Here is a 26,887-nt window from a genome sequence, read left to right on the forward strand (position 1 = left end):
TCAGAGAAGTGAGAGGTCGGACTATTGGACGCAAAAATAAAGAAATGTATGGTCGGAGAAATGGGTAGTCGGACAGACGTCATGCGCCCAAAGTTGCTACAACTAGAGAAGCTAGCGGGTAGCAGACTTCATCTCTCGATGGGGGGTCCAGCTCAGTGTCACGGTGCGTTAGATCATGGGTTAAACTTACGCGGGAATATAATGTATCTGTTCACATGTAATGCACCAACATATTCCTGTCAGGTGACCTAAATTTGCCAAAAAAATAGCCTGGACCCGACCTATTGCTGTGCAGCAGCTAGTTGAAGCCATATACCAAGTTGTTAAACCACTTTGACCAATGACAACAGTAAAATGCTGCTTCAGCACTGACATGATCAGCCAATACTTTCCTGATTATATATTTAAGCAATATCACATGAGAGGGAGTACTGTTGTACTGTATATCAGCACGGGTGTGATTCGGTCGTAGGGTTAGGATAGAAGAAGAATCAAATGTTAAGTAATGTATACATTTTTAACTCATCACTCCACACAAAGTCATAATAACAAGTTTAATGTGAAATGACTCAAAGATTTTTAAAAAAAAAGAGTGAAAATATTTTACACATGAAAACTGTAATAATGAGGCAGCAGGAGGACAGGTGCAGTTTAACAGGTTATATTCACTGACTTTTCCCTTCAAGAAATAAACAACATGATAAATATGATCGTCCTCTTTATCTCTAACTGCTCTGCTCCACTGTCATTGACACCTTCACTGGTAACAGCTTCAATGCGAGTTTATCAAAAGTGTAAATGTATGGAAACATCTTCTGAGTGAAAGTGTGTGTGAAGGTGTGTATGTGTGTGTTAGTATCAGGATCAGAGAACGACAGTTTTCCTCTGTTCAAGTCCAGATTCACTCTGATCCTCTGGAACTTCTTCTGCTCTGGGAGAACAATGTCTGGGGCTGATGGTGACTTTGCTCTGTATTTATATCCATTGAACCATAACACCCATAATCCAAAGCATATGTTGCCTTCCTCTGCACAGACTCTGTTAACACACCTAGCATCCAGTTTGTATTGTCTCCAACCTGGACATCCCAGCTGTGAGTCCCTGAGTTAAAACCTTCAGAGCCCAGGACACAGTAGTAACCATCAATCCTCTCTGGATTGTCAGGAAGCTGCTGTTTGTCTCCTCGTCTCACACTGGTCAGATCTTCAGACAGGATGAGTTCTGGATGAGCAGTGTTTGGGTCCAGAACCACAGGACTGTAGGAGACCATGTCCTTCATCTTGTTCCAGATGTTGAAGGTCAGGTTGCCCAGGTGTTTGGCCTGGTCTATCAGAGCTCCTGAGTCCAGCTGTGGATCCTCCAGCAGGGGGCGCTGCTGGACTCTTTCCACTGCAGCCTTGCAGTTGAGCAGGAATGAGATGTCTTCAGCTCCCAGCTCGTCCTCTGTGGCTCTGACTGTGTGTGAAAGAGCTGCTATCTCTCTGCTCAGAGCCTCCATCTTCTCCTTCATCCTCTGACTCTTCTGCTCCTCTTCCTCCCTCAGTGCAGCCATCCTGGCCTCCTCTTCCTCTTCTAGAAACTGGTGAAGCTTCTTAAACTGCTCCTTAATCTGCCTCTCTGTGTGTCGGGCCTGGACCTTAATGTGTTCTGCTGTTTGATCAAACTTCACCTGAACTTCTTCAAAACCCTTTAACTTCTTCTTTAAGAGCTCCAGAGTTTCCTCAAGTTCCTTCTTGAGTTGTGAAGCAGCTTCATCGATGGGTTTGATTCTGTGGTTTTTGTGTGTGTCTGAATGCAGACAGATGAGACATACTGGCTGCTGATGGTCCAGACAGAAGAGTTTGAGTTTCTCAGAGTGCAGACTGCAGAGAGCCTCTGAAGATCTCTGCTCTCTCTGCTGTAAGAAGCTCTCACACAGGTTCTTCAACGCCAGACTAAGAGGTGGTCGGTCTCTTGAAGATCTTCTCTTACAAACTGGACACAGTGGATCTCGTTTCTCCTTCCACCAGCTCTTCAGACAGTCTTTACAGAAGCTGTGGCTGCAGGTCAGAACAACAGGATCTCTGAAGACCTCCGTACAGACCGGACAGCAGAGATCCTCCTCTGGTCTGGAAGCCATTTAGTCTGTGAGTGAATCTGAAAACACAGCAGACAGGAAGTAGAGTCAGTCATGGCTCCCCTCCCTCCTCTACTGACTAGACTGAGGTTTACTGTGACTCTGAGTCCAGGTTTTAGTCAAACTCACCTTCAGTGTGTGGAGTGTCAGCAGGTTGAAGCAGCAGTGTTGTAGCTGGACTCACTCACAGGAAGTTGTTAGTTTGGTCTGAAGCTGAATCTGACCGTCTCTTCTTCAGTCTGCGTCTCTGGGACTGAAGAGGAAGTGCAGCAGTTTCCTGGTTTACGAGTCATGTGAGGGGGCGGAGCTTTGTCAAACTGAAAGTTCAGCAGGATGATGCAGCAGCTCTGTTAAGTTTCTGTTTGTGGATCATTTAACGTCTAAAGAGTCTTAATTCATTATTGGAGAACTTCAAACACAGGCCTGCAGTGAAGAAATGAGTTCAAGACACCATGATGACAGAAAAGCAGCATTTATCAAACATTTGCAGGATGTGCTTCAGTTACAACTTAAAGGAACTACATTTATACTAAATACGAACTTTCATTCCAGCTCAGTTTCGGGGAACTTGTACTGAAACTAGTCCACAACATTTATTGTTGTGTAGATGCAGGAGACGGAGCTGAATCCAAGTCAAGACAACATTTTATTATGTTGATGAAAAACAGGAATAAATGAACATTCAGCTCTTGTGATGAACTGACATGTTGATACATTTTAGATCATTTCATATGAACAGATACAAACTTTTCACACATTTAATCAAACGAGAATCACTTTTACTGTTTGACATTTTATCATCTGGAGAAGAAGAATCAAATGTTAAGTAATGTATAATTTTTAAACTCATCACTCCACACAAAGTCATAATAAAAAATGTAATGTTAAATGACTCATAGAGATAAAAAATAGGTGCAGTTTAACAGGTTCATTTCAGTGACTTTTCCCTTCAAGAAATAGACAACATGATAAATATGATCGTCCTCTTTATCTCTAACTGCTCTGCTCCACTCTCACTGACACCTTCACTGGTAACAGCTTCACCGGGAGGTTATCACTGATGTTAATGTATGGAAACATCTTCTGAGTGAAAGTGTGTGTGAAGGTGTGTATGTAGGGCTGGGCGATATAACGATCTCGATACGGGATCGCGATAAATCTTTGATCGATTTCGATAATAAGCTATGGCCCTATTCCTCGATATCACATGAAAGTAAATATGCGCGACAGCAGCCGGCCATACTTCCGTCTGATACTCCGCCTCCTGTCCTGAGCATGCAGAGCTTGTTTGAGCTGCTGCAGCTAAAGGGAGGAAGGACAAGATGGATAGATAGATATACTTAATTGATCCCAAGCTGTGATAAAGTGAAAGTTGTAAAAGAGGGAGGAAACGAGTGGAGGTGGAGCCGATGGCAACTGAAGCGATTGTGAACGTGTGGAGCATCAGTTCGTCTGTCCCGGCTAAAGAAGCCTGTCAGTGTGGAGTCAGAGCGACCTGATGATAGCCAACCACGGCCACAAAGTGGAGGAAACAAGGAGCTGCTTGTGACGTTTATTCTGCGGTAACATGTCTGTTTGCTCATGTACAGTGTGAAGAACATGCGCTAGGCTCAGGCCCCAACATACTCCGGCGTATTTGACTCCGCGGACATCCGCGCGCACTCGAGGCAGACGAGGACCCAAAGCGGGCGACCGCCGGTCCCTTCCGCGCAAAGCTCAATTTTTGACCGCGCGGACTCGATCTGTTTCGAATGTGACACTGTATGCTCGCCTATGAAACCGCAAAAAGTCCGCGGACAGTGCGCGCGGAGTCAAATCCACTCACAGTATGCGCCGACAGTCTCTCTCCCTCCCTCTCTCTCTCTGTGTCAGCGCCGCGCGCGCGCGCGCACACACACACACACACACACACACACACGGAGCGTCGCGTCAGAGCGGTGAAGTGAAACAACAACCTGCAGATCACTTGAGTTGACGTGAACTGCGCTCGTGGTTACCGAGTCAGATCAATAAATAGGCTTTATGCACAGCTCCACTACTTCCTGAGCTCAAACAGGCTCCTTTCCTTCCTGTCTTACATTATTGGACAAACTGATTAATCCAGGTGTGTCTGACAGTTTTTGTGACTACTGAGGTCAGAGTCAGACACACCTGGATTCATCAGAGCCTGTTAAGTTCGAGTAGTAGTGGGGCTCGGCATAAAGCCTGTTGTCAGAATAGCTAAATAGCTAAATATTTGTCTACAACCTGTTCAAATAACTAGAAAGACCTCGTGATTGACACATTTTAGAGCTGGTGTATGGTAGAAAAAAGACAACAGAAAACAACAACAACAATGTAAATCAAATCAAACTGTGGATTATTAAACTGTTCCACCCTTAATGAACATTAAAGTGAACTCATGTCATCCTCCCAAACTGAACACATTCTCTGGTTTCTTCAGGATTCAGTCAGGATGCTGCTTGAACTGGCAGCGTCAGCAAAAAAATACATATCGAGACGATATCGAGAATCGATCAATATGGAAAAACATATCGTGATAAAGTTTTTTGCCATATCGCCCAGCCCTATGTGTATGTGTGTGTTAGTATCAGGATCAGAGAACGACAGTTTTCCTCTGTTCAAGTCCAGATTCACTCTGATCCTCTGGAACTTCTTCTGCTCTGGGAGACGAGTCCATGAAGTTGATGGTGACCATGCTCCGTATTTACCTACACTGAACCATAACATCCATAATCCAGACCATATGTTGTCTCCCTTCCTCTGCAAAGACTCTGGTACCACACCCAGTGTCCATCCTTTATTGTCTCCAACCTGGACATCCCAGCTGTGAGTCCCTGAGTTAAAACCCTCAGAGCCCAGGACAGAGGGGTAATGATCAATCCTCTCTGGATTGTCAGGAAGCTGCTGTTTGTCTCTTCGTCTCCCGCTGGTCAGATCATCAGACAGGATGAGTTCTGGATGAGCAGTGTTTGGGTCCAGAACCACAGGACTGTAGGAGACCATGTCCTTCATCTTGCTCCAGATGTTGAAGGTCAGGTTGCCCAGGTGTTTGGCCTGGTCTATCAGAGCTCCTGAGTCCAGCTGTGGATCCTCCAGCAGGGGGCGCTGCTGGACTCTTTCCACTGCAGCCTTGTAGTTGAGCAGGAATGAGACGTCTTCAGCTCTCAGCTCGTCCTCTGTGGCTCTGACTGTGTGTGAAAGAGCTGCTATCTCTCTGCTCAGAGCCTCCATCTTCTCCTTCATCCTCTGACTCTTCTGCTCCTCTTCCTCCCTCAGTGCAGCCATCCTGGCCTCCTCTTCCTCTTCTAGAAACTGGTGAAGCTTCTTAAACTGCTCCTTAATCTGCCTCTCTGTGTGTCGGGCCTGGACCTTAATGTGTTCTGCTGTTTGACCAAACTCCACTTGAACTTCTCCAGAACGCTTTAACTTCTTCTTTAAGGGCACCAGAGTTTCCTCAAGTTCCTTCTTGAGTTGTGTAGCAGCTTCATCGATGGGTTTGATTCTGTGGTTTTTGTGTTTGTCTGAATCTCTGCAGATGAGACACACTGGCTGCTGAAGGTCCAGACAGAAGAGTTTGAGTTTCTCAGAGTGCAGACTGCAGAGAGCCTCTGAAGATCTCTGCTCTCTCTGCTGTAAGAAGCTCTCACAGAGGTTCTTCAAAGCCAGATTAAATTTTAATTTTTGGTCAAAAAAAAAAAAAAATTTGGTCAAAAAAAACGACAGGCGCGTACCTGTCGTCTTTTTAAAATCGCCTGTTTGGTTTTTGGTCATTTTCTCCAAAACCACCGGCCCGATTTCAACCAAACCTTCTGCGTTGGACTCCCCTCGGACCCCCAGATGATATATCCGAGTTTGGAGAAATTTGGAGAAATTTTAATTTTTGGTCAAAAAAAAAAAAAAATTTGGTCAAAAAAAAACGACAGGCGCGTACCTGTCGTCTTTTTAAAATCGCCTGTTTGGTTTTTGGTCATTTTCTCCAAAACCACCGGCCCGATTTCAACCAAACCTTCTGCGTAGGACTCCCCTCGGACCCCCAGATGATATATCCGAGTTTGGAGAAATTTGGAGAAATTTTAATTTTTGGTCAAAAAAAAAAAAATTTTGGTCAAAATAAAACGACAGGCGCGTACCTGTCGTCTTTTTAAAATCGGCTGTTTGGTTTTTGGTCATTTTCTCCAAAACCACCGGCCCGATTTCAACCAAACCTTCTGCGTAGGACTCCCCTCGGACCCCCAGATGATATATCCGAGTTTGGAGAAATTTAAATTTTTGGTCAAAAAAAAAAAAAAAATTTGGTCAAAAAAAAACGACAGGCGCGTACCTGTCGTCTTTTTAAAATCGCCTGTTTGGTTTTTGGTCATTTTCTCCAAAACCACCGGCCCGATTTCAACCAAACCTTCTGCGTTGGACTCCCCTCGGACCCCCAGATGATATATCCGAGTTTGGAGAAATTTGGAGAAATTTCAATTTTTGGTCAAAAAAAAAAAAAAAATTTGGTCAAAAAAAAACGACAGGCGCGTACCTGTCGTCTTTTTAAAATCGCCTGTTTGGTTTTTGGTCATTTTCTCCAAAACCACCGGCCCGATTTCAACCAAACCTTCTGCGTTGGACTCCCCTCGGACCCCCAGATGATATATTCAAGTTTGGAGAAATTTTAAATTTTCGTCAAAAAAAAAAAAAAATTGTTAAAAAAAAAAACGACAGGCGCGTACCTGTCGTCTTTTTAAAATCGCCTGTTTGGTTTTTGGTCATTTTCTCCAAAACCACCGGCCCGATTTCAACCAAACCTTCTGCGTTGGACTCCCCTCGGACACCCAGATGATATATCCGAGTTTGGAGAAATTTGGAGAAATTTTAATTTTTGGTCAAAAAAAAAAAAAAATTTGGTCAAAAAAAAAACGACAGGCGCGTACCTGTCGTCTTTTTAAAATCGCCTGTTTGGTTTTTGGTCATTTTCTCCAAAACCACCGGCCCGATTTCAACCAAACCTTCTGCGTTGGACTCCCCTCGGACCCCCAGATGATATATTCGAGTTTGGAGAAATTTTAAATTTTCGTCAAAAAAAAAAAAAATTTGGTAAAAAAAAAAACGACAGGCGCGTACCTGTCGTCTTTTTAAAATCGCCTGTTTGGTTTTTGGTCATTTTCTCCAAAACCACCGGCCCGATTTCAACCAAACCTTCTGCGTTGGACTCCCCTCGGACCCCCAGATGATATATCCGAGTTTGGAGAAATTTGGAGAAATTTAAATTTTTGGTCAAAAAAAATTGGTCAAAAAAAACGACAGGCGCGTACCTGTCGTCTTTTTAAAATCGCCTGTTTGGTTTTTGGTCATTTTCTCCAAAACCACCGGCCCGATTTCAACCAAACCTTCTGCGTTGGACTCCCCTCGGACCCCCAGATGATATATCCGAGTTTGGAGAAATTTGGAGAAATTTTAATTTTTGGTCAAAAAAAAAAAAATTTTGGTCAAAATAAAACGACAGGCGCGTACCTGTCGTCTTTTTAAAATCGCCTGTTTGGTTTTTGGTCATTTTCTCCAAAACCACCGGCCCGATTTCAACCAAACCTTCTGCGTTGGACTCCCCTCGGACCCCCAAGATGATATATTCGAGTTTGGAGAAATTTTAAATTTTCGTCAAAAAAAAAAAAAAATTGGTAAAAAAAAAAACGACAGGCGCGTACCTGTCGTCTTTTTAAAATCGCCTGTTTGGTTTTTGGTCATTTTCTCCAAAACCACCGGCCCGATTTCAACCAAACCTTCTGCGTTGGACTCCCCTCGGACCCCCAGATGATATATCCGAGTTTGGAGAAATTTTGAGAAATTTTAATTTTTGGTAAAAAAAAAAAAAAAAAATTGGTAAAAAAAAAAAACGACAGGCGCGTACCTGTCGTCTTTTTAAAATCGCCTGTTTGGTTTTTGGTCATTTTCTCCAAAACCACCGGCCCGATTTCAACCAAACCTTCTGCGTTGGACTCCCCTCGGACACCCAGATGATATATCCGAGTTTGGAGAAATTTGGAGAAATTTTAATTTTTGGTCAAAAAAAAAAAAAAATTTGGTCAAAAAAAAACGACAGGCGCGTACCTGTCGTCTTTTTAAAATCGCCTGTTTGGTTTTTGGTCATTTTCTCCAAAACCACCGGCCCGATTTCAACCAAACCTTCTGCGTTGGACTCCCCTCGGACCCCCAGATGATATATTCGAGTTTGGAGAAATTTTAAATTTTCGTCAAAAAAAAAAAAAATTTGGTAAAAAAAAAAACGACAGGCGCGTACCTGTCGTCTTTTTAAAATCGCCTGTTTGGTTTTTGGTCATTTTCTCCAAAACCACCGGCCCGATTTCAACCAAACCTTCTGCGTTGGACTCCCCTCGGACCCCCAGATGATATATCCGAGTTTGGAGAAATTTGGAGAAATTAAAATTTTTGGTCAAAAAAAATTGGTCAAAAAAAACGACAGGCGCGTACCTGTCGTCTTTTTAAAATCGCCTGTTTGGTTTTTGGTCATTTTCTCCAAAACCACCGGCCCGATTTCAACCAAACCTTCTGCGTTGGACTCCCCTCGGACCCCCAGATGATATATCCGAGTTTGGAGAAATTTGGAGAAATTTTAATTTTTGGTCAAAAAAAAAAAAATTTTGGTCAAAATAAAACGACAGGCGCGTACCTGTCGTCTTTTTAAAATCGCCTGTTTGGTTTTTGGTCATTTTCTCCAAAACCACCGGCCCGATTTCAACCAAACCTTCTGCGTTGGACTCCCCTCGGACCCCCAAGATGATATATTCGAGTTTGGAGAAATTTTAAATTTTCGTCAAAAAAAAAAAAAAATTGGTAAAAAAAAAAACGACAGGCGCGTACCTGTCGTCTTTTTAAAATCGCCTGTTTGGTTTTTGGTCATTTTCTCCAAAACCACCGGCCCGATTTCAACCAAACCTTCTGCGTTGGACTCCCCTCGGACCCCCAGATGATATATCCGAGTTTGGAGAAATTTGGAGAAATTTTAATTTTTGGTCAAAAAAAAAAAAAAAATTTGGTCAAAAAAAAACGACAGGCGCGTACCTGTCGTCTTTTTAAAATCGCCTGTTTGGTTTTTGGTCATTTTCTCCAAAACCACCGGCCCGATTTCAACCAAACCTTCTGCGTTGGACTCCCCTCGGACCCCCAGATGATATATCCGAGTTTGGAGAAATTTGGAGAAATTTAAATTTTTGGTCAAAAAAAAAAAAAAAAATTTGGTCAAAAAAAAAAACGACAGGCGCGTACCTGTCGTCTTTTTAAAATCGCCTGTTTGGTTTTTGGTCATTTTCTCCAAAACCACCGGCCCGATTTCAACCAAACCTTCTGCGTTGGACTCCCCTCGGACCCCCAGATGATATATCCGAGTTTGGAGAAATTTTGAGAAATTTTAATTTTTGGTCAAAAAAAAAAAAAAAAATTGGTAAAAAAAAAAAACGACAGGCGCGTACCTGTCGTCTTTTTAAAATCGCCTGTTTGGTTTTTGGTCATTTTCTCCAAAACCACCGGCCCGATTTCAACCAAACCTTCTGCGTTGGACTCCCCTCGGACCCCCAGATGATATATTCGAGTTTGGAGAAATTTTAAATTTTCGTCAAAAAAAAAAAAAATTTGGTAAAAAAAAAAACGACAGGCGCGTACCTGTCGTCTTTTTAAAATCGCCTGTTTGGTTTTTGGTCATTTTCTCCAAAACCACCAGCCCGATTTCAACCAAACCTTCTGCGTTGGACTCCCCTCGGACCCCCAGATGATATATCCGAGTTTGGAGAAATTTGGAGAAATTTTAATTTTTGGTCAAAAAAAAAAAAAAAATTTGGTCAAAAAAAAAAACGACAGGCGCGTACCTGTCGTCTTTTTAAAATCGCCTGTTTGGTTTTTGGTCATTTTCTCCAAAACCACCGGCCCGATTTCAACCAAACCTTCTGCGTTGGACTCCCCTCGGACCCCCAGATGATATATTCGAGTGTCGGGGTTCGATACTTTGTAGCGATGGATGGAAAGATGATGGCCCAGTCGGGATAATGCACCTGGCACACACCTGGCAAGGTGTGTGCCAGGTGCATTATCATCGGCCGACATGACAAAGGAACCACAAGGCGTTTGACACCATCCGCCACTGCATACAAAACATCACTGTCAACAACAAAACATTCTTTCTCCCCTTTTGACATATCCAGCCCCCCAACCACCTTGGCGAACAAGGGCTTCAGAGTCCCATCCCCCTTTTGCAGGGCCCCAATGTCCTCTGGCACCTCCCATATGCCCTTTGCACAGTCCGGCTCCCGGGACTTCAGCCCCTTTTCAAACCGCCGCTGGCGGCGAGACTTCCTGGGCCCCTTCATGGCCCCCTCAAACAAACTGCTGTCCAGGGTTGAAAATATTTCTTGATCGGGCCCTTTTTCCGGCCCTGGGTCAGCCGTCACCCCCGCCCTGGCCTGGGCGCGGGTGATGACCGGACAAACCCTTCCCCAGGTCACTGTCTTTGGGGCCGGCCTCCAGCAGCACGTCCAGCAGCACAGGTAAGTCCCACCCCAGGATAGCAGCCACGGGTAACCTTTCCACTACCCCAACAGTCAGCAGGTACGGTTGCTCATCCACCACCACCGTCACCTCAGCTGTGGGGTAGGAATGGCTGTCCCCGTGCACACACACAATGTCTTCCCTTCTGCTATAATCCACCATGCCCGTTGGCACCAACTCCCTTTGGACCAGCGTCAGGAAGCTCCCCGAGTCAACCAGAGCAGTCACAGCCTCACCATTAATGATAACATCCTTAAAGCGCTGTTGCCCACCCCCAGTACTTGCAACCTCAACCCGAGGAGTGTAACATGCCCCGCTAAGCTTAGCTTTTCTAATGGGGCACAACGAAGCCTTGTGCCCTGCTTGCTGGCAGTAAAAACAGATGAACTCCTTACCGGGGCTTCGCTGGCGAGGTGCAGGCCGGGGTTCTCCAGGCAGATGCTGGCCGGCTCTGGCTGCTGGTCTGGGCTGCGACGGCACCTGACGACTGGGACCACCGTGGTAGGCAGGCGGGCCTCCCCTCCGTGCGTTGAGGTACTGCAGCGCGAGCTTGCCTGCAGCTAGCCCGTCCGTCGGCTCGTGCTCCTTCACCCAGGTGCGGATGTCCGCCGGGAAGACTCGCAGCAGCTGCTCCAAAATGACCTGCTCACCGATCTGCTCCTTGGTATGCTGCTCTGGCCGAATCCACCGACGGTAGAGGCCCTTTAAGCGGTGGTAAGTCTCTGTTGGGTTCTCTCCCGGCGGAACTGCCATGGCCCGGAACTGCTGGCGATACGTCTCCGGTGAGACGTCAAACTTGGTCAGGAGTGCCGCCTTCAGATCCGGGTACGAATGAGCCCTCTCCTCGTCCATAGCGGTGTATGCCTCTAGCGCCTTCCCAGTGAGTAGCGGCACCAGGCGACATGCCCACTCACCATCTGGCCAACCCCACGTTCTGGCAATCCGCTCGAAGCGAAGCAGGTAATTTTCAATGTCCTCCCCAGCCAGGTACTGGGGAATCTTGGGGTCGCCACAGGGTCTGCTCTCCGGCCTCGGAGGTTCTGACCCACTGTTCACCCCAAACCTTGGCGCCCTTAAGGGTGAACTGCGGCGTGGTGCCGCGGGTGTCGGTAAGTCCATTCTCAGGCTCATCAGCGACCTCTCAGATGGTGATAGGGACCCGATCTCTGGGATAGGTGCAGGAACCGGTGCTACCGGCCTCGGCCCTGCCACTGCCTGACCCAGTTGCGGGGCTGGCCACGAAGCCCGGAGTCCCCGGAGCTCTGCCAGAAACCCCTCCTCTCTTCTCTGCTGTCCCTCCAGGAAGGTCCTCATGACGGCCACCAGCTCCTCTCCTGGACTTGGAGCTCCAGGGCTGGCCTGCAGGAATGGAGCCGCTGCACCCCCTTCGTCCTCCTCGGCTGTGGACCAGGCTCCCTCCTCGCCATCTTCGTCCTGTACTGGTTCCTCCTTTTGCGAGCGCAACCCGGTACGTCTTCCTGTGTACCGCAGGCGCCCTCGCCGACTGGCCATCCCACTTCTGACACCAAATGTCTTACAGAACCCCTTTAAATCAAACTCCAGTACTGTGGCACTAATAACCCCTCATATGGCTACGCCACTTTTCCCCCAGAACACATAAATTAACAATACTTTATAACAATTAACCACATATGGTTTAGTCCGTGGTCACCTGACCCAAGGTAGCGCGCCACAGTGCGCTACTTATGACGTGGACCGGAACTGCCTCGGTTCGGCCAGTGAACCCGAGTCAGACCTCCGCAGCAACAGCAGGTGAGCGTGTGTGTAGGTGTGTGTGTGTATGTGTCACGTAGGCGCCGAGTGTGCACCCTCGACGACCCACAGTGGGGAGAACAGAGTTCAGGGCATGGAAAAAGTTTATGCCACCGCTGGACCGCGAGATGCGGCCGGCGGGGAACAGTTTATAAGGAGCTTGGCTCCGCCGGAACAATGAGGGCGCAGTGCGCGCCCCCGACACCGGCACTCTCTGGGAGAGAGAGCGCGCCGGTCAGGGAATGACGGGGCGTTCAAAGGCGCTCCGTCACATTATCCCCCTCCTCCCAGAGGTTGACGATGTGCGGCAACCTGGAGAGATAATCTGCCACAACGTTGGTCTTGCCAGCTCGATGTCGGATCTCGATGTCGGCAAACTTTTGTTGGGTGATTTTCTTTTTATTACACCAAAAAAACCCAAAGACCAAAATACTCACAGGTGGCAAAGCAAAAAATAACCAGCAGGAATATTTACAACAGGATGGAGGCAAAAGATATTTACAGGAATCAGGCAGCAAGTCTACATGCTCCTCAGCCGAACACCCCTTCAAGTGAGCTGAGCTCTCTTTAAATACCCCCTTGGCCCCTCCCCCGGGCAAACCAATTAACAAAGCACAGGGGTTAAGGAACATAAACTGGGAAAAATACACAAAACTTACAGAACCCCTTTAAATCAAACTCCAGTACTGTGGCACTAATAACCCCTCATATGGCTACGCCACTTTTCCCCCAGAACACATAAATTAACAATACTTTATAACAATTAACCACATATGGTTTAGTCCGTGGTCACCTGACCCAAGGTAGCGCGCCACAGTGCGCTACTTATGACGTGGACCGGAACTGCCTCGGTTCGGCCAGTGAACCCGAGTCAGACCTCCGCAGCAACAGCAGGTGAGCGTGTGTGTAGGTGTGTGTGTGTATGTGTCACGTAGGCGCCGAGTGTGCACCCTCGACGACCCACAGTGGGGAGAACAGAGTTCAGGGCATGGAAAAAGTTTATGCCACCGCTGGACCGCGAGATGCGGCCGGCGGGGAACAGTTTATAAGGAGCTTGGCTCCGCCGGAACAATGAGGGCGCAGCGCGCGCCCCCGACACCGGCACTCTCTGGGAGAGAGAGCGCGCCGGTCAGGGAATGACGGGGCGTTCAAAGGCGCTCCGTCACATCGAGTTTGGAGAAATTTTAAATTTTCGTCAAAAAAAAAAAAAAATTTGGTCAAAAAAAAACGACAGGCGCGTACCTGTCGTCTTTTTAAAATCGCCTGTTTGGTTTTTGGTCATTTTCTCCAAAACCACCGGCCCGATTTCAACCAAACCTTCTGCGTTGGACTCCCCTCGGACCCCCAGATGATATATTCGAGTTTGGAGAAATTTTAAATTTTCGTCAAAAAAAAAAAAAAAATTGGTCAAAAAAAAAACGACAGGCGCGTACCTGTCGTCTTTTTAAAATCGCCTGTTTGGTTTTTGGTCATTTTCTCCAAAACCACCGGCCCGATTTCAACCAAACCTTCTGCGTTGGACTCCCCTCGGACCCCCAGATGATATATCCGAGTTTGGAGAAATTTGGAGAAATTTTAATTTTTGGTCAAAAAAAAAAAAAAATTTGGTCAAAAAAAAACGACAGGCGCGTACCTGTCGTCTTTTTAAAATCGCCTGTTTGGTTTTTGGTCATTTTCTCCAAAACCACCGGCCCGATTTCAACCAAACCTTCTGCGTTGGACTCCCCTCGGACCCCCAGATGATATATCCGAGTTTGGAGAAATTTGGAGAAATTTTAATTTTTGGTCAAAAAAAAAAAAAATTGGTCAAAAAAAAAAACGACAGGCGCGTACCTGTCGTCTTTTTAAAATCGCCTGTTTGGTTTTTGGTCATTTTCTCCAAAACCACCGGCCCGATTTCAACCAAACCTTCTGCGTTGGACTCCCCTCGGACCCCCAGATGATATATCCGAGTTTGGAGAAATTTGGAGAAATTTTAATTTTTGGTCAAAAAAAAAAAAAATTTGGTAAAAAAAAAACGACAGGCGCGTACCTGTCGTCTTTTTAAAATCGCCTGTTTGGTTTTTGGTAATTTTCTCCAAAACCACCGGCCCGATTTCAACCAAACCTTCTGCGTTGGACTCCCCTCGGACCCCCAGATGATATATTCGAGTTTGGAGAAATTTTAAATTTTCGTCAAAAAAAAAAAAAATTTTGGTCAAAATAAAACGACAGGCGCGTACCTGTTGTCTTTTTAAAATCGCCTGTTTGGTTTTTGGTAATTTTCTCCAAAACCACCGGCCCGATTTCAACCAAACCTTCTGCGTTGGACTCCCCTCGGACCCCCAGATGATATATCCGAGTTTGGAGAAATTTGGAGAAATTTTAAATTTTCGTCAAAAAAAAAAAAAATTTGGTCAAAATAAAACGACAGGCGCGTACCTGTCGTCTTTTTAAAATCGCCTGTTTGGTTTTTGGTCATTTTCTCCAAAACCACCGGCCCGATTTCAACCAAACCTTCTGCGTTGGACTCCCCTCGGACCCCCAGATGATATATCCGAGTTTGGAGAAATTTGGAGAAATTTTAATTTTTGGTCAAAAAAAAAAAAAAATTTGGTCAAAATAAAACGACAGGCGCGTACCTGTCGTCTTTTTAAAATCGCCTGTTTGGTTTTTGGTCATTTTCTCCAAAACCACCGGCCCGATTTCAACCAAACCTTCTGCGTTGGACTCCCCTCGGACCCCCAGATGATATATCCGAGTTTGGAGAAATTTGGAGAAATTTTAATTTTTGGTCAAAAAAAAAAAAAAAATTTGGTCAAAAAAAAACGACAGGCGCGTACCTGTCGTCTTTTTAAAATCGCCTGTTTGGTTTTTGGTCATTTTCTCCAAAACCACCGGCCCGATTTCAACCAAACCTTCTGCGTTGGACTCCCCTCGGACCCCCAGATGATATATTCGAGTTTGGAGAAATTTTAAATTTTCGTCAAAAAAAAAAAAAAATTTGGTCAAAAAAAAACGACAGGCGCGTACCTGTCGTCTTTTTAAAATCGCCTGTTTGGTTTTTGGTCATTTTCTGCAAAACCACCGGCCCGATTTCAACCAAACCTTCTGCGTTGGACTCCCCTCGGACCCCCAGATGATATATTCGAGTTTGGAGAAATTTTAAATTTTCGTCAAAAAAAAAAAAAAATTTGGTCAGAAAAAAACGACAGGCGCGTACCTGTCGTCTTTTTAAAATCGCCTGTTTGGTTTTTGGTCATTTTCTCCAAAACCACCGGCCTTCTGCGTTGGACTCCCCTCGGACCCCCAGATGATATATCCGAGTTTGGAGAAATTTGGAGAAATTTTAATTTTTGGTCAAAAAAAAAAAAAATTTGGTCAAAATAAAACGACAGGCGCGTACCTGTCGTCTTTTTAAAATCGCCTGTTTGGTTATTGGTCATTTTCTCCAAAACCACCGGCCCGATTTCAACCAAACCTTCTGCGTTGGACTCCCCTCGGACCCCCAGATGATATATCCGAGTTTGGAGAAATTTGGAGAAATTTTAATTTTTGGTCAAAAAAAAAAAAAAATTTGGTCAAAAAAAAAATGACAGGCGCGTACCTGTCGTCTTTTTAAAATCGCCTGTTTGGTTTTTGGTCATTTTCTCCAAAACCACCGGCCCGATTTCAACCAAACCTTCTGCGTTGGACTCCCCTCGGACCCCCAGATGATATATTCGAGTTTGGAGAAATTTTAAATTTTCGTCAAAAAAAAAAAAAAATTTGGTAAAAAAAAAACGACAGGCGCGTACCTGTCGTCTTTTTAAAATCGCCTGTTTGGTTTTTGGTCATTTTCTCCAAAACCACCGGCCCGATTTCAACCAAACCTTCTGCGTTGGACTCCCCTCGGACCCCCAGATGATATATCCGAGTTTGGAGAAATTTGGAGAAATTTTAATTTTTGGTCAAAAAAAAAAAAAAAATTTGGTCAAAAAAAAAACGACAGGCGCGTACCTGTCGTCTTTTTAAAATCGCCTGTTTGGTTTTTGGTCATTTTCTCCAAAACCACCGGTCCAACTTCTGCGTTGGACTCCCCTCGGACCCCCAGATGATATATCCGAGTTTGGAGAAATTTGGAGAAATTTTAATTTTTGGTCAAAAAAAAAAAAAATTTGGTCAAAATAAAACGACAGGCGCGTACCTGTCGTCTTTTTAAAATCGCCTGTTTGGTTATTGGTCATTTTCTCCAAAACCACCGGCCCGATTTCAACCAAACCTTCTGCGTTGGACTCCCCTCGGACCCCCAGATGATATATCCGAGTTTGGAGAAATTTGGAGAAATTTTAATTTTTGGTCAAAAAAAAAAAAAAATTTGGTCAAAAAAAAAACGACAGGCGCGTACCTGTCGTCTTTTTAAAATCGCCTGTTTGGTTTTTGGTCATTTTCTCCAAAACCACCGGCCCGATTTCAACCAAACCTTCTGCGTTGGACTCCCCTCGGACCCCCAGATGATATATCCGAGTTTGGAGAAATTTGGAGAAATTTTAATTTTTGGTCAAAAAAAATTGGTCAAAAAAAACGACAGGCGCGTACCTGTCGTCTTTTTAAAATCGCCTGTTTGGTTTTTGGTCATTTTCTCCAAAACCACCGGCCCGATTTCAACCAAACCTTCTGCGTTGGACTCCCCTCGGACCCCCAGATGATATATTCGAGTTTGGAGAAATTTTAAATTTTCGTCAAAAAAAAAAAAAATTGGTAAAAAAAAAAACGACAGGCGCGTACCTGTCGTCTTTTTAAAATCGCCTGTTTGGTTTTTGGTCATTTTCTCCAAAACCACCGGCCCGATTTCAACCAAACCTTCTGCGTTGGACACCCCTCGGACCCCCAGATGATATATTCGAGTTTGGAGAAATTTTAAATTTTCGTCAAAAAAAAAAAAAAATTTGGTCAAAAAAAAACCGACAGGCGCGTACCTGTCGTCTTTTTAAAATCGCCTGTTTGGTTTTTGGTCATTTTCTCCAAAACCACCGGCCCGATTTCAACCAAACCTTCTGCGTTGGACTCCCCTCGGACCCCCAGATGATATATTCGAGTTTGGAGAAATTTTAAATTTTCGTCAAAAAAAAAAAAAAATTTGGTAAAAAAAAAACGACAGGCGCGTACCTGTCGTTTTTTAAAATCGCCTGTTTGGTTTTTGGTCATTTTCTCCAAAACCACCGGCCCGATTTCAACCAAACCTTCTGCGTTGGACTCCCCTCGGACCCCCAGATGATATATCCGAGTTTGGAGAAATTTGGAGAAATTTTAATTTTTGGTCAAAAAAAAAAAAAAAATTTGGTCAAAAAAAAAACGACAGGCGCGTACCTGTCGTCTTTTTAAAATCGCCTGTTTGGTTTTTGGTCATTTTCTCCAAAACCACCGGCCCGATTTCAACCAAACCTTCTGCGTTGGACTCCCCTCGGACCCCCAGATGATATATCCGAGTTTGGAGAAATTTGGAGAAATTTTAATTTTTGGTCAAAAAAAAATTGGTCAAAAAAAAACGACAGGCGCGTACCTGTCGTCTTTTTAAAATCGCCTGTTTGGTTTTTGGTCATTTTCTCCAAAACCACCGGCCCGATTTCAACCAAACCTTCTGCGTTGGACTCCCCTCGGACCCCCAGATGATATATTCGAGTTTGGAGAAATTTTAAATTTTCGTCAAAAAAAAAAAAAATTGGTAAAAAAAAAAACGACAGGCGCGTACCTGTCGTCTTTTTAAAATCGCCTGTTTGGTTTTTGGTCATTTTCTCCAAAACCACCGGCCCGATTTCAACCAAACCTTCTGCGTTGGACACCCCTCGGACCCCCAGATGATATATTCGAGTTTGGAGAAATTTTAAATTTTCGTCAAAAAAAAAAAAAAATTTGGTCAAAAAAAAACGACAGGCGCGTACCTGTCGTCTTTTTAAAATCGCCTGTTTGGTTTTTGGTCATTTTCTCCAAAACCACCGGCCCGATTTCAACCAAACCTTCTGCGTTGGACTCCCCTCGGACCCCCAGATGATATATTCGAGTTTGGAGAAATTTTAAATTTTCGTCAAAAAAAAAAAAAAATTTGGTAAAAAAAAAACGACAGGCGCGTACCTGTCGTCTTTTTAAAATCGCCTGTTTGGTTTTTGGTCATTTTCTCCAAAACCACCGGCCCGATTTCAACCAAACCTTCTGCGTTGGACTCCCCTCGGACCCCCAGATGATATATCCGAGTTTGGAGAAATTTGGAGAAATTTTAATTTTTGGTCAAAAAAAAAAAAAAAATTTGGTCAAAAAAAAAACGACAGGCGCGTACCTGTCGTCTTTTTAAAATCGCCTGTTTGGTTTTTGGTCATTTTCTCCAAAACCACCGGCCCGATTTCAACCAAACCTTCTGCGTTGGACACCCCTCGGACCCCCAGATGATATATCCGAGTTTGGAGAAATTTTAATTTTTGGTCAAAAAAAAAAAAAATTTGGTCAAAAAAAAAACGACAGGCGCGTACCTGTCGTCTTTTTAAAATCGCCTGTTTGGTTTTTGGTCATTTTCTCCAAAACCACCGGCCCGATTTCAACCAAACCTTCTGCGTTGGACTCCCCTCGGACCCCCAGATGATATATCCGAGTTTGGAGAAATTTGGAGAAATTTTAATTTTTGGTCAAAAAAAAATTGGTCAAAAAAAAACGACAGGCGCGTACCTGTCGTCTTTTTAAAATCGCCTGTTTGGTTTTTGGTCATTTTCTCCAAAACCACCGGCCCGATTTCAACCAAACCTTCTGCGTTGGACTCCCCTCGGACCCCCAGATGATATATCCGAGTTTGGAGAAATTTGGAGAAATTTTAATTTTTGGTCAAAAAAAATTGGTCAAAAAAAACGACAGGCGCGTACCTGTCGTCTTTTTAAAATCGCCTGTTTGGTTTTTGGTCATTTTCTCCAAAACCACCGGCCCGATTTCAACCAAACCTTCTGCGTTGGACTCCCCTCGGACCCCCAGATGATATATTCGAGTTTGGAGAAATTTTAAATTTTCGTCAAAAAAAAAAAAAAATTGGTAAAAAAAAAAACGACAGGCGCGTACCTGTCGTCTTTTTAAAATCGCCTGTTTGGTTTTTGGTCATTTTCTCCAAAACCACCGGCCCGATTTCAACCAAACCTTCTGCGTTGGACTCCCCTCGGACCCCCAGATGATATATTCGAGTTTGGAGAAATTTTAAATTTTCGTCAAAAAGAAAAAAAATTGGTAAAAAATAAAAACGACAGGCGCGTACCTGTCGTCTTTTTAAAATCGCCTGTTTGGTTTTTGGTCATTTTCTCCAAAACCACCGGCCCGATTTCAACCAAACCTTCTGCGTTGGACTCCCCTCGGACCCCCAGATGATATATTCGAGTTTGGAGAAATTTTAAATTTTCGTCAAAAAAAAAAAAAAATTGGTAAAAAAAAAACGACAGGCGCGTACCTGTCGTCTTTTTAAAATCGCCTGTTTGGTTTTTGGTCATTTTCTCCAAAACCACCGGCCCGATTTCAACCAAACCTTCTGCGTTGGACTCCCCTCGGACCCCCAGATGATATATCCGAGTTTGGAGAAATTTGGAGAAATTTAATTTTTGGTCAAAAAAAAAAAAAAATGTGGTCAAAAAAAAACGACAGGCGCGTACCTGTCGTCTTTTTAAAATCGCCTGTTTGGTTTTTGGTCATTTTCTCCAAAACCACCGGCCCGATTTCAACCAAACCTTCTGCGTTGGACTCCCCTCGGACCCCCAGATGATATATCCGAGTTTGGAGAAATTTGGAGAAATTTTAATTTTTGGTCAAAAAAAAAAAAAATTTGGTCAAAAAAAAACGACAGGCGCGTACCTGTCGTCTTTTTAAAATCGCCTGTTTGGTTTTTGGTCATTTTCTCCAAAACCACCGGCCCGATTTCAACCAAACCTTCTGCGTTGGACTCCCCTCGGACCCCCAGATGATATATTCGAGTTTGGAGAAATTTTAAATTTTCGTCAAAAAAAAAAAAAAATTTGGTAAAAAAAAAACGACAGGCGCGTACCTGTCGTCTTTTTAAAATCGCCTGTTTGGTTTTTGGTCATTTTCTCCAAAACCACCGGCCCGATTTCAACCAAACCTTCTGCGTTGGACTCCCCTCGGACCCCCAGATGATATATCCGAGTTTGGAGAAATTTGGAGAAATTTTAATTTTTGGTCAAAAAAAAAAAAAATTTGGTCAAAAAAAAACGACAGGCGCGTACCTGTCGTCTTTTTAAAATCGCCTGTTTGGTTTTTGGTCATTTTCTCCAAAACCACCGGCCCGATTTCAACCAAACCTTCTGCGTTGGACTCCCCTCGGACCCCCAGATGATATATTCGAGTTTGGAGAAATTTTAAATTTTCGTCAAAAAAAAAAAAAAATTTGGTAAAAAAAAAACGACAGGCGCGTACCTGTCGTCTTTTTAAAATCGCCTGTTTGGTTTTTGGTCATTTTCTCCAAAACCACCGGCCCGATTTCAACCAAACCTTCTGCGTTGGACTCTCCTCGGACCCCCAGATGATACATTTGAGTTTGGAGAAATTTTAAATTTTCGTCAAAAAAAAAAAAAAATTGGTAAAAAAAAAAAACGACAGGCGCGTACCTGTCGTCTTTTTAAAATCGCCTGTTTGGTTTTTGGTCATTTTCTGCTTTGGACTCCCCTCGGACCCCCAGATGATATATCCGAGTTTGGAGAAATTTGGAGAAATATTAATTTTTGGTCAAAAAAAAAAAAAATTTGGTCAAAATAAAACGACAGGCGCGTACCTGTCGTCTTTTTAAAATCGCCTGTTTGGTTTTTGGTCATTTTCTCCAAAACCACCGGCCCGATTTCAACCAAACCTTCTGCGTAGGACTCCCCTCGGACCCCCAGATGATATATCCGAGTTTGGAGAAATTTGGAGAAATTTAATTTTTGGTCAAAAAAAATTGGTCAAAAAAAACGACAGGCGCGTACCTGTCGTCTTTTTAAAATCGCCTGTTTGGTTTTTGGTCATTTTCTCCAAAACCACCAGCCCGATTTCAACCAAACCTTCTGCGTTGGACTCCCCTCGGACCCCCAGATGATATATTCGAGTTTGGAGAAATTTTAAATTTTCGTCAAAAAAAAAAAAAAATTGGTAAAAAAAAAACGACAGGCGCGTACCTGTCGTCTTTTTAAAATCGCCTGTTTGGTTTTTGGTCATTTTCTCCAAAACCACCGGCCCGATTTCAACCAAACCTTCTGCGTTGGACTCCCCTCGGACCCCCAGATGATATATCCGAGTTTGGAGAAATTTGGAGAAATTTTAATTTTTGGTCAAAAAAAAAAAAAAATTTGGTCAAAAAAAAACGACAGGCGCGTACCTGTCGTCTTTTTAAAATCGCCTGTTTGGTTTTTGGTCATTTTCTCCAAAACCACCGGCCCGATTTCAACCAAACCTTCTGCGTAGGACTCCCCTCGGACCCCCAGATGATATATCCGAGTTTGGAGAAATTTGGAGAAATTTAAATTTTTGGTCAAAAAAAATTGGTCAAAAAAAACGACAGGCGCGTACCTGTCGTCTTTTTAAAATCGCCTGTTTGGTTTTTGGTCATTTTCTCCAAAACCACCGGCCCGATTTCAACCAAACCTTCTGCGTTGGACTCCCCTCGGACCCCCAGATGATATATCCGAGTTTGGAGAAATTTGGAGAAATTTTAATTTTTGGTCAAAAAAAAAAAAAATTTGGTCAAAAAAAAACGACAGGCGCGTACCTGTCGTCTTTTTAAAATCGCCTGTTTGGTTTTTGGTCATTTTCTCCAAAACCACCGGCCCGATTTCAACCAAACCTTCTGCGTTGGACTCCCCTCGGACCCCCAGATGATATATTCGAGTTTGGAGAAATTTTAAATTTTCGTCAAAAAAAAAAAAAAAATTGGAAAAAAAAAAACGACAGGCGCGTACCTGTCGTCTTTTTAAAATCGCCTGTTTGGTTTTTGGTCATTTTCTCCAAAACCACCGGCCCGATTTCAACCAAACCTTCTGCGTTGGACTCCCCTCGGACCCCCAGATGATATATTCGAGTTTGGAGAAATTTTAAATTTTCGTCAAAAAAAAAAAAAAATTGGTAAAAAAAAAACGACAGGCGCGTACCTGTCGTCTTTTTAAAATCGCCTGTTTGGTTTTTGGTCATTTTCTCCAAAACCACCGGCCCGATTTCAACCAAACCTTCTGCGTTGGACTCCCCTCGGACCCCCAGATGATATATCCGAGTTTGGAGAAATTTGGAGAAATTTTAATTTTTGGTCAAAAAAAAAAAAAAATTGGTAAAAAAAAAACGACAGGCGCGTACCTGTCGTCTTTTTAAAATCGCCTGTTTGGTTTTTGGTCATTTTCTCCAAAACCACCGGCCCGATTTCAACCAAACCTTCTGCGTTGGACTCCCCTCGGACCCCCAGATGATATATTCGAGTTTGGAGAAATTTTAAATTTTCGTCAAAAAAAAAAAAAAATTGGTAAAAAAAAAACGACAGGCGCGTACCTGTCGTCTTTTTAAAATCGCCTGTTTGGTTTTTGGTCATTTTCTCCAAAACCACCGGCCCGATTTCAACCAAACCTTCTGCGTTGGACTCCCCTCGGACCCCCAGATGATATATCCGAGTTTGGAGAAATTTGGAGAAATTTTAATTTTTGGTCAAAAAAAAAAAAAAATTGGTAAAAAAAAAACGACAGGCGCGTACCTGTCGTCTTTTTAAAATCGCCTGTTTGGTTTTTGGTCATTTTCTCCAAAACCACCGGCCCGATTTCAACCAAACCTTCTGCGTTGGACTCCCCTCGGACCCCCAGATGATATATCCGAGTTTGGAGAAATTTGGAGAAATTTTAATTTTTGGTCAAAAAAAAAAAAAAATTGGTAAAAAAAAAACGACAGGCGCGTACCTGTCGTCTTTTTAAAATCGCCTGTTTGGTTTTTGGTCATTTTCTCCAAAACCACCGGCCCGATTTCAACCAAACCTTCTGCGTTGGACTCCCCTCGGACCCCCAGATGATATATCCGAGTTTGGAGAAATTTGGAGAAATTTTAATTTTTGGTCAAAAAAAAAAAATTGGTCAAAAAAAACGACAGGCGCGTACCTGTCGTCTTTTTAAAATCGCCTGTTTGGTTTTTGGTCATTTTCTCCAAAACCACCGGCCCGATTTCAACCAAACCTTCTGCGTTGGACTCCCCTCGGACCCCCAGATGATATATCCGAGTTTGGAGAAATTTGGAGAAATTTTAATTTTTGGTCAAAAAAAAAAAAAATTTGGTCAAAAAAAAACGACAGGCGCGTACCTGTCGTCTTTTTAAAATCGCCTGTTTGGTTTTTGGTCATTTTCTCCAAAACCACCGGCCCGATTTCAACCAAACCTTCTGCGTTGGACTCCCCTCGGACCCCCAGATGATATATTCGAGTTTGGAGAAATTTTAAATTTTCGTCAAAAAAAAAAAAAAAAATGGTAAAAAAAAAACGACAGGCGCGTACCTGTCGTCTTTTTAAAATCGCCTGTTTGGTTTTTGGTCATTTTCTCCAAAACCACCGGCCCGATTTCAACCAAACCTTCTGCGTTGGACTCCCCTCGGACCCCCAGATGATATATCGAGTTTGGAGAAATTTTAAATTTTCGTCAAAAAAAAAAAAAAATTGGTAAAAACAAAACGACAGGCGCGTACCTGTCGTCTTTTTAAAATCGCCTGTTTGGTTTTTGGTCATTTTCTCCAAAACCACCGGCCCGATTTCAACCAAACCTTCTGCGTTGGACTCCCCTCGGACCCCCAGATGATATATCCGAGTTTGGAGAAATTTGGAGAAATTTTAATTTTTGGTCAAAAAAAAAAAAAAATTGGTAAAAAAAAAACGACAGGCGCGTACCTGTCGTCTTTTTAAAATCGCCTGTTTGGTTTTTGGTCATTTTCTCCAAAACCACCGGCCCGATTTCAACCAAACCTTCTGCGTTGGACTCCCCTCGGACCCCCAGATGATATATTCGAGTTTGGAGAAATTTTAAATTTTCGTCAAAAAAAAAAAAAAATTGGTAAAAAAAAAACGACAGGCGCGTACCTGTCGTCTTTTTAAAATCGCCTGTTTGGTTTTTGGTCATTTTCTCCAAAACCACCGGCCCGATTTCAACCAAACCTTCTGCGTTGGACTCCCCTCGGACCCCCAGATGATATATCCGAGTTTGGAGAAATTTGGAGAAATTTTAATTTTTGGTCAAAAAAAAAAAAAATTTGGTCAAAAAAAAACGACAGGCGCGTACCTGTCGTCTTTTTAAAATCGCCTGTTTGGTTTTTGGTCATTTTCTCCAAAACCACCGGCCCGATTTCAACCAAACCTTCTGCGTTGGACTCCCCTCGGACCCCCAGATGATATATTCGAGTTTGGAGAAATTTTAAATTTTCGTCAAAAAAAAAAAAAAATTGGTAAAAAAAAAACGACAGGCGCGTACCTGTCGTCTTTTTAAAATCGCCTGTTTGGTTTTTGGTCATTTTCTCCAAAACCACCGGCCCGATTTCAACCAAACCTTCTGCGTTGGACTCCCCTCGGACCCCCAGATGATATATCCGAGTTTGGAGAAATTTGGAGAAATTTAATTTTTGGTCAAAAAAAAAAAAAAATTTGGTCAAAAAAAAACGACAGGCGCGTACCTGTCGTCTTTTTAAAATCGCCTGTTTGGTTTTTGGTCATTTTCTCCAAAACCACCGGCCCGATTTCAACCAAACCTTCTGCGTTGGACTCCCCTCGGACCCCCAGATGATATATTCGAGTTTGGAGAAATTTTAAATTTTCGTCAAAAAAAAAAAAAAATTGGTAAAAAAAAAACGACAGGCGCGTACCTGTCGTCTTTTTAAAATCGCCTGTTTGGTTTTTGGTCATTTTCTCCAAAACCACCGGCCCGATTTCAACCAAACCTTCTGCGTTGGACTCCCCTCGGACCCCCAGATGATATATCCGAGTTTGGAGAAATTTGGAGAAATTTTAATTTTTGGTTAAAAAAAAAAAAAAATTTGGTCAAAAAAAAACGACAGGCGCGTACCTGTCGTCTTTTTAAAATCGCCTGTTTGGTTTTTGGTCATTTTCTCCAAAACCACCGGCCCGATTTCAACCAAACCTTCTGCGTTGGACTCCCCTCGGACCCCCAGATGATATATCGAGTTTGGAGAAATTTTAAATTTTCGTCAAAAAAAAAAAAAAATTGGTAAAAATAAAAAACGACAGGCGCGTACCTGTCGTCTTTTTAAAATCGCCTGTTTGGTTTTTGGTCATTTTCTCCAAAACCACCGGCCCGATTTCAACCAAACCTTCTGCGTTGGACTCCCCTCGGACCCCCAGATGATATATCCGAGTTTGGAGAAATTTTAATTTTTGGTCAAAAAAAAAAAAAAAATTGGTCAAAAAAAAACGACAGGCGCGTACCTGTCGTCTTTTTAAAATCGCCTGTTTGGTTTTTGGTCATTTTCTCCAAAACCACCGGCCCGATTTCAACCAAACCTTCTGCGTTGGACTCCCCTCGGACCCCCAGATGATATATTCGAGTTTGGAGAAATTTTAAATTTTCGTCAAAAAAAAAAAAAAATTGGTAAAAAAAAAACGACAGGCGCGTACCTGTCGTCTTTTTAAAATCGCCTGTTTGGTTTTTGGTCATTTTCTCCAAAACCACCGGCCCGATTTCAACCAAACCTTCTGCGTTGGACTCCCCTCGGACCCCCAGATGATATATCCGAGTTTGGAGAAATTTGGAGAAATTTTAATTTTTGGTCAAAAAAAAAAAAAAATTTGGTCAAAAAAAAACGACAGGCGCGTACCTGTCGTCTTTTTAAAATCGCCTGTTTGGTTTTTGGTCATTTTCTCCAAAACCACCGGCCCGATTTCAACCAAACCTTCTGCGTTGGACTCCCCTCGGACCCCCAGATGATATATTCGAGTTTGGAGAAATTTTAAATTTTCGTCAAAAAAAAAAAAAAATTGGTAAAAAAAAAAACGACAGGCGCGTACCTGTCGTCTTTTTAAAATCGCCTGTTTGGTTTTTGGTCATTTTCTCCAAAACCACCGGCCCGATTTCAACCAAACCTTCTGCGTTGGACTCCCCTCGGACCCCCAGATGATATATCCGAGTTTGGAGAAATTTTAATTTTTGGTCAAAAAAAAAAAAAAAATTGGTAAAAAAAAAACGACAGGCGCGTACCTGTCGTCTTTTTAAAATCGCCTGTTTGGTTTTTGGTCATTTTCTCCAAAACCACCGGCCCGATTTCAACCAAACCTTCTGCGTTGGACTCCCCTCGGACCCCCAGATGATATATTCGAGTTTGGAGAAATTTTAAATTTTCGTCAAAAAAAAAAAAAAAATTGGTAAAAAAAAAACGACAGGCGCGTACCTGTCGTCTTTTTAAAATCGCCTGTTTGGTTTTTGGTCATTTTCTCCAAAACCACCGGCCCGATTTCAACCAAACCTTCTGCGT

At 43.4% G+C, this 26,887-nt stretch overlaps 1 pseudogene across 1 annotated transcript; it reads right to left on the minus strand.

Moving 5' to 3' along the window:
- Positions 1-725: 725 nt before the first annotated feature.
- On the minus strand, positions 726-10,476 carry LOC310995029 (E3 ubiquitin-protein ligase TRIM39-like; annotated as a pseudogene). Its single transcript has 3 exons — positions 10,324-10,476; positions 4,832-5,551; positions 726-2,151 (listed from the first exon to the last, which is right to left on the minus strand). The product of its transcript is annotated as an E3 ubiquitin-protein ligase TRIM39-like (transcript).
- Between the last annotated feature and the right edge of the window lie 16,411 nt (positions 10,477-26,887).

Source organism: Trachurus trachurus (genome assembly GCF_905171665.1).
Source record: "Trachurus trachurus genome assembly, chromosome: 12".
NCBI lineage: Eukaryota > Metazoa > Chordata > Actinopteri > Carangiformes > Carangidae > Trachurus > Trachurus trachurus.